The sequence below is a fragment of the Hemitrygon akajei genome, chromosome 14, assembly GCF_048418815.1.
Source record: "Hemitrygon akajei chromosome 14, sHemAka1.3, whole genome shotgun sequence".
NCBI classification, from domain to species: Eukaryota; Metazoa; Chordata; class Chondrichthyes; order Myliobatiformes; family Dasyatidae; genus Hemitrygon; species Hemitrygon akajei.
The window spans coordinates 51,603,206-51,611,825 of record NC_133137.1 but is presented as its reverse complement, the minus strand read 5'-3'; the positions used below and the strand labels follow the sequence as shown (position 1 = coordinate 51,611,825).

Below are 8,620 nucleotides of genomic sequence, written 5' to 3'. Positions count from 1 at the left end.
CAGGAAGATAGAGTGAGGATGGATGTCTGGGAAATGGACGAGATGCAGGTAAGGGCAGCTTCAATGGTGGAGAAAGGAAGAAGGAGGACATTACTGATGCTCTGGAAAACCTCATCCTGAGAGCAGATGCAGCTGAGACAAAGGAACTGAGAAAGGGACTGGGTGGGAAGAAGTATAGTCAAGATAGCTGTGAGAATCAGTAGGCTTATAAAAGGAATCAGTTGACAGTCTGTCTCCATTTCTGAAGACAGAAAAATTGAGAAAGGGTAAAAGGTTTCAGAAATGGACCGAGTGAATTTGAGGATGAGGTAGAAGTTGAAAGCAAAGCTGATGTAATTGCCCAGTGGCCACTGAGTGCATGTGCATGGTGTATCAATGCCTGTACAGTATGAGTATGTTTGTGTTCCCATCTTTCTGCACTACGTGTTTGCCAATATTTCTGATTTGTTAGTGATTATGAATGAGAGATTTTGTGTGCTCCTTATTTACATTTGCACGATGGTTGTGTGTTTGAAACATAAATTACCAAGTTTTCACTAAGTGAAGTGCTAGTGTCTTTGAATGTGAATGTCATGTTTAATTATTTATCTGTATTCCAGTTTTTATGTCTATGTGCAAAATGTTCATCCATTAATGGAATATGATGCATTAGACTTTTTTTCTGTATCAGATATTACACAGAGTATTAGGAACACAGACATTTATTGGTATGACGTCAAAGTACAGCTCTAACGCTGACAATAGCATTGTTGTTGGCTGATTTAAGGTGGTGATGAACTAGCATATAGGAGAGAGGTTAAAAATCTGTCTGAAAGGTGCCCAACAACAACCTCTCACTGGACGTCAGCATAATCAAAGAGCTGATTATTGACTACAGGAGGACGATCCATGAGCCAATGCTCATTGTGGAATTAGAGATGGAGAGGTTATCATATCTGAAGATCTGTGCTGGCTCAGAAACGTAAGTGTATTAAAAAGAAGGCATGACAGCACCTCTACTTTCTTAGAAGTTTGTGTCGATTCAACTTGTCATTTAAACCTTCAACAAACTTCTATAGATGGAAGAATATCCTGTTTGGAGTAAGGAAACCCTAATACCCAGGAATGGAAATGCCTACTGAAAGTGGTGGAGACAGCCCAGTCCACCCCTCCCCACCACTGAGCACATCGACAAGGAGCACTGCCACAAGAAAGCACCATCCACCATCCAGGCCATGTTCTCTTCTCGCTACTACCATCGGGAAATACAGGAACCTTAAGTCCCACACCACCGGGTTCGAACACAGTTATTACTCTACAATCATCAAGCTCCTGATCCAGTGTGGATAACTTCACTCACCACAACTCTGAACTGATTCCGCAACCCACACTCACTCTACAACTCATATTCTTATTTATTTATTTTTTGCACTATTTGTCTTCTTTTGCACATTGGTTGTTTGTCAGTATTTGTTTATGCAAATTTCATAAATTCTATTGAATCTTTTTATTTTCCTGTAAATGCCTGCAAGAAAATGAATCTAAAACATATGGTGTCATGCAAGTACTTCGATAATAAATTTACTTTGACTTGTATGAGTGCAATGCCCATGTCCCTGCGATATGTGTTTCTGTCTATTGTCCAGTCTGGGAGCCGTTCTGTTTGTCTCTGCATAGGCTGCGTTGGTGCAATCGCGACTGCGAATCTTCGCACGTTACAGCCCGTGGTGCCCCTGCGTCTCTCTCGGTCTGCCTGTGTCCTGTGCAGCCACGGTTACATCGGGAACAATGGGAACAGTGACCTCATAAATACCCCCGCAGAACGGCATATCACCTCAAAGCACGAGAGGCACGAATCCCGAAATTGAGCTTCTCGGGATGTATGGATGCTGCGCTGCTATCTGCCCCCGCAGCAGTACACATCGTCCCAGGGTCAGGCGCACATACTGTCCCCGGAGGTAACGCTTGGAGGTGCGCACATTGTTCCGAGGAAGTGATGCAGTTCGCCGGCCATGTACACACACTGTCCCGGGGGCAGGCGTAACTTCCCAGCGGGTGCACACACCATCCTGGCGGGAGATGTAACTTTCTGGTGCTGTCCCGGCGACGAGATTCAACCCCCCGTAGACACACACAGAGTCCCGGGGGCAGATGCAACTCCAGCAGTGTACTGCACGCTCTTTCCGGGAGAAGATCCCGCATCCCGGCGATGCGCTCACTGTTCCGGGGGCCAGATGCTACTTTAGGGGTGCACGCACTGCTGGGGGTGGGGTGGAAATCAGGGTTTGGTGCACACGCTGTCCCGTGGGTAGGTGAACTTGCCTGGGTGTTTGAGAAGCAGCTCTGAAAGCTGAGGAATCTGTGTCAGGGCTCCAGCTCAGCTGTGACCCCGAGCGGGGCGGTGCGAGTGCTCTTTAAGGGATCCCGGCATGCTCGCGGGGAGGGCTGGGCCGGCGGGCTGATTGCGAGCTTGCAGTGCTGCTGCAGAAAGCGGAGTGAAGAGTTGGGTCGTCTGCCTGCCGAGGGGCAGCAGCCTGGGCTAGACAAGCAAGGGGCTGAGGCCGTGCACCCTTCTGAAGAGCGACAAGGGCAGCTCGGAGCCCTCGGCACCACCAGCTCATCCTTCGGAGCAGCCGCCGTAAGTTGGATGCAAGTTTACTGAGCGACCCCCACGGCTCCCCATGCGTTGCTGCCGTAACTCCAGGCCAACAGGTGGGAGGGCAGCGGCACCCCGGAGCGAAGCTGCTACCATGCACGCAGTCAATTCTGATTGACTTCTCCGGGGGAGGGGGGCTTGATTTGGCAGTTCCGGCCAGGGAGTTGGGAGGATTGATTGACACCTCTGGCCGGGACTCTTGGATGGGGGGGGGGGGGTCTTAATTGACAGCTCTGGCCGGGGCTCCTGGCAAGGGGGCTTGATTGACAGTTCCGGTCGTGTCCTGGTGCGCTAGGCGGCTCCGCGTTGTTACTTGAATAGCGGACTCCACTGTGAAATAAACACCCCCACCGTCATTGCCACGGATTTTGTGGAGCTGCTTTCGGGGTGTGGAGGGGGGCGATAGTTGCATTCCAGTAGTAGCCACTGACCCGCTTGCAGTGTAGCTAACGTGGCAACCACTTAGGATCTTAGCATTCGGTGCCTTTGGTGACTCAAGTGCTTATCTAGATCCGTAAAATGTTTATTCTGAATCGGCATCAGGTTTATTATGGTGAGGCAGCAGTACAGAGCAATACATGAAAAAGTTGGTATGTTTCAATAAGATACATATATCTCAGAGCCAAGCTATATAATAAATCAGTGCACATAGTGAGGTAGTGGTAGTGGGTTTAATGGTCCATTCTGATGGCGGAGGTGAAGAAGTTGTTCCCAAAACGTTGAGGGTGCATCTTCAGGCTTCTGTGTCTCCTCCCTGAAGTAGCAATGAGAAGAGGGCATGTCCTGTATTGTGAGGGTCTTTAAAGATGGATGTGGTCTTCTTGAGGCAATGTCTATTGGACATGTCTGTGATGGTGGAGAAGCTAGTGCTCATAGTTTTCTAGCACAGAAACAAACACTTGCACCTTCACTCCTGCTGACTGAAGTTCCTTTTTGTACCATCTTGCTTGTGCTTGGCCCATATCCCTCTAAACCTTGTCTATCTATGTACCTGCCTAAATATCTTTTTAGAAATTGTAGTTATACCCATCCCTACCAGCCTCTGGCAACTCGTTGGATGTACTCACCACACTCTGTGGATGAAATTGTTCCCCAGGTCTCCTTTAAGTGTTTCTCCTCTCACCTTAATCCTGGATCCTCTCCCTTTTGACTCCATACCCTGAGGAAAAGACTGTGATGATTTACCCTATCTATGGCCTTTATAATTTTAACATACCTCCATAAGGTTGCCCCTCAGCCTCATTTGCACCTGGAAAAAAAGTCGCAGACTGTCCGATCTCTCCTGATAACTCAAGCTTCCAATTGAGAGGACAATCTTCTGAATCTTTTCTCTTCCTTTAGCTGGGTGACTGGATCTTCACACAATGCTCCAACTGTAATATGTTGTGGGAGTGTCAGTCTTCACCAGCTCTTCACGCAGCAGATTCCAAACACCCTCTGCTTGTGGGCTGGTGTGGGGGTCAGGGCTAGAAATATTACCCCAGGTCCCCTGTGTTGGCAGAATATTTGTGGGGTTGTTTGGTTCATATAGAAGTTGTGTGGGATCATTTACCAAGAGAAACCGAGTTAGGATCAACAGAAGTTGTCATAGTGTCTTGGAAATGCCGAGAAGCACAGACTGATTGAACTGCCTCTGCAGCTGTTGTGATGGGCACTCCAGTGGTGGAAATGCTTCTCTGCCAGCAATGGAAATTACACCCAGGGTGTGAATCAATAGCTGAGAGAGAGAGGATCTGTTATCTTCCCCTGAAGAAAACAAACAAAGCATTGTACTTTCCAAGGAGAGGAGTTAGCTATCGAAACAAAGTAGACCTGTTCTGTACCATTTCATCAGCTGCGAGCCCAAGAAGGACCAACTTGTGTAGATTAGCTTTGTTTGTCACGTGTGCATCGAAACATACAGTGAAATGTGTTGTTTGCATCAAATCAAATCTGGGGATTGTGCTGGACAGCCCACAAATGTTGCCTCACTTCCTGTGCCAACATTGCATGCTCACAGCCTAACTGTTTTTGGAATGTGGGAGAGATCCGGAGCACCTGCAGGAGACCCACATGGCCCCAGAAAGAACATACAAATTCCTTACACACAGCTCCGATCGGCTTTACTGTTGGCAGGGCAGGGCAAGACATAGAAATTACTGAAAGTTGTAAAAATTAAGTAGTGCAAAAAAAGTGAGGGAGTGTTCATGGCTTTGTGGACCTTTCAGAAATCTGCTGGCAGAGGGGAAGAAGCTGTTCCTGAAACGTTGAGTCTGAGTCTTCAGCCTCCTGTACCTCCTCCCTGATGAGAAGAGTGTATGTGCTGGACTGTGAGGGTCTTTAATGATGGATGTCACCTTCTCGAGCCACTGCCTTTTGAAGATGTCCTTGATGGTGGGGGGGGGGGGGGAGGGGATTGTGCCAGTGCTGGAGCTGTCTGAATTCACAGTCTCTTTCCATCCTGTGCAGTGGAACCCCTATATATGCAACCAGTCAGAAGGCTCTCTACAGTACATCGGTAGAAATTTGCTGGAGTCCAGTGTCGTTCCAGATCTCAACCTCCTAATGAAGTGTAGCTGGTTGACATGCTTTCATTGAGACTGCATCAATGTGTTGGACATAGGACAGATCTGAGATGGTAACACCCTGGAACTTGAAGCACTGAACCTAATGGGGGGGCATTGGGACAAGTATCATGTTTAGGGTAGGTGATGAGAGAGAACTTAAGTCTCAGCCCTTTTTGGACCTTGTCATGATAATGATCCAGATTTGTTCACCAGTTGAATTTCATTTCCATGGACTTGTAAGGAGATATAGCATGACAACAAAGCCTTCCATTCTCTGAGTCAGTACTGACCATCACAAACCCTTTCTCTTAATCGTATCCTTGCCCACTTTTATTTTCCTCATGTTTCCATCAACTCCCCCCTCCTGCAGATTCTACCTCTAGGAGCAATTGTCAGAGGCTAGTTCACCTGTCAATCTGTACATCTTTAGCACATGGGAGGCAATTGGATCACCTTGAGGAAAATCCATGTGGTCACAGGAAGAACATGCAAATTCCACACACAGTGCCCGAGGTCAGGATTGATCTTGGGTCACTGAACCTGCTGTCCGACCAGCTGTGCCACCCTTTGTTTATTTTTATGCATCGATACAGACTCACAAAAGCTTTCCATTTTATCCTGAATGCTTTCGGGTTAACAGGATTATTGTAGTGTTGACTTGAGCTCTGAGGAAAATGATTCCTATTTTTTACTAGGGTATTTGTGTTTCATATTTCTCTTTATGGAGTTGGGTGTGACATACTTAGATGAAACACTTTGCCTCATTTTTGCTCTTTCCCTTGAATATTGGCCATGAGTACTGTATCATTATGAAAGGTTGCCTGATAGACTGAGAATAGTGCAAAGGTTTGATAGGTTGTGAAGAAAACTAGAAATTGGGCTAAATAAGTCAAAAGTTCAAATTAAATTTAAATTATCAAAGTCCATGTCACCATATATACCTTGAGATTCACTTTCTTGCAGGTATTTACAGGAAAATAAAGAAAGACAATAGAATTTATGAAAAACCACACATAGACAAAGACTGAAGAACAGCCAATGTACAAAAGAAGAAAAATTGTGCAAATAATTGAAAAAAAGTGAATAAGTAATACTGAAATGTAGAGTCCTTGAAAGTGAGTGGGTAGTTTGTGAAGTTGGTTCAGAGTTGAGGTGAGTGAAGTGACAGACAGACATACTTTATTGACCCCGAGGGAAATTGGGTTTTGTTACAGTTGCACCAACCAAGAATAGAGTAGAAATATAGCAAAATAAAATCAGAAATAATTAAATGATAATAGGTAAATTATGCCAAGTGGAAATAAGTCCAGGACCAGCCTATTGGCTCAGAGTGTCTGACACTCCGAGGGAGGAGTTGTAAAGTTTGATGGCCACAGGCAGGAATGACTTCCGATGATGCTCAGTGTTGCATCTTGGTGGAATGAGTCTCTGGCTGAATGTACTCCTGTGCCTAACCAGTACATTATGGAGTGGATGGGAGACATTGTCCAAGATGGCATGCAACTTGGACAGCATCCTCTTTACAGACACCACTGTCAGAGAGTCCAGTTCCACCCCCACAACATCACTGGCCTTGCAAATGAGTTTGTTGATTCTGTTGGTGTCCACACTGTTTGAGGATACTGATGATTGTAAGGTAATAACTGTGCCTAAACGTGCTGGTGTGCGATTTAAGGTTCCTGTATCTCCTGTCTGATGACAGCATGGCCTTGATGATGTGTGCTGCTTTTAGACATGCTCCATGGTGGGGAGGGCTTTGCCTGCGATGGACTGGGTTGCATTCATCACATTTTGTCAGCTTTTAAAATTTATTTATTAAGTCTCAAATCCAGGAGAGGTCACCTTAAGCTGATGGAACTGTGTCCCATAGATACAGCATGGAATAGGCCCTTCCAACCCTTTCAAGCTGCACTGCACAGCAACCTCCAACATCCTCGATTTGCCCCTAACCTAATCAGGGGACAATTTATAATGACCAATTAACCCACCTGGTACATCTTTGGACTATGGGAGGAAACTGGAGGAAATGATGCATTCCATGGGGAGGGCAGACAGAAACTCCTCACTGAGGATGCTGGGATTGAACTGAAATCCAGTGCCTGAGCTGTAATTGCACCATGCTAACCGTTACACTACTATGGTGATTCAAATTGGGTTAAACGAGCTAAGTTAATTTGAGTCTCCTGGAGATCAAGCCAGTGTTTCTGTGGTACAAGGTAACTATTATTCTCACCAGAATTAGTTTTGAGTTACTTGGTAAACATGAGCACAGTTAGTAAGTCTAATATCAAATCAACTCCAAACCTCTAAACCCTGGTGGTACAGATATTGCTGGGTAACTGGGTGTGGCTAAGAACTGATGAACTATTTCTTGGCTAAGTAATACTTGCATCAGACATTTCTCATTTTATAACCCTGCCCCCATTCATTTTATTTTGGGACAGTAGAACAAAATGGATTCAGAAAATGGCACAACAAAGTTGGTCTTTATAGGGTTAATACAGTTGAACCATGTGTTTATGGTTTACGTTGTCAGGGCCTGGCATCACTGATGGATAACCCCACGAAGGGCTCACTTTTAGCAGTAGCAGGTGTATCACAACAGGAACGTCAGGGATTGGCTAATTTAGACCAGGTCATGTGTAATTAATCGGGTTTCACTAAGGTACTTCATGGTGAAACATCCTCTGGAGAAGAGTGGTCCTTGTAGAATTTCACATTCAGTTTGAGAATAACAAAATCAAGTCTGAACTACACCTCAAATTAAGGCAATTAAGGAGGAGTGAATTAGATGTAGTAGATTATCTAATTGGATTCTAATGGTAGACATAGTCTGAGGTCTCTGTCTGTCGCAATGGATATTGAGTTCTAGCTATGTAGGTATGCAAGCCTGGGGAGGACAATATGGAGAGCTAGCTGTTGCCCATGTAGCAAGCTCCCCCACCCAATGCAACTCCTGAACCCATAGGGACAGCAGTGATCAATACAGTTTGGTACCAGCAGCAGCACAGGAGTCACCGGTCAACATTGAACTGAATGTAGGACTGCCTTAGGGACTCCAGCTCCAGATTTTTCCCTCAGGATTTACTCCTGAAGCCTTCCCCACGAAGGGGTATAGCCACAAGGCAGTGGAGGTTTGAGATCAGAGTTTTCCTTCTCCTAGATGGGCTGCCAACCACAGCTGATGAGCCCCACCTGTCCAGAGTAACTGGTTTTAAGGTGGCAATAACCTGCCTTTGCTCCTTCTGTCAGTAATAGCTAAGCCACACATGAAGGCCAGGAGCTGGACTTGGTTGTCAGAGCCTATTAGAGATGCACGCCATTGGGAGCACTTAATAGGTAGTGAGTGAGAACTTGTCCCCATTTACCACCTCCAGCTATAACAAGCTTAAGGAACCATGGTAGGTATTTAAATATCTTCAATAGTTTTTGCTGAGTG

General features: G+C 45.8%; 1 protein-coding gene across 1 annotated transcript in view; it reads left to right on the top strand.

The window, feature by feature from the left end:
- The first annotated feature begins 2,428 nt into the window (after positions 1-2,428).
- The window catches only part of rassf8b (Ras association domain family member 8b), a 128,880-nt gene continuing 122,688 nt past the window's right edge, over positions 2,429-8,620 (top strand). Inside the window, exon 1 of the mRNA XM_073066051.1 lies at positions 2,429-2,617. The gene's annotated coding sequence lies outside the window, so the exon portion shown is untranslated. The remainder of the gene's footprint in view (positions 2,618-8,620) is intronic.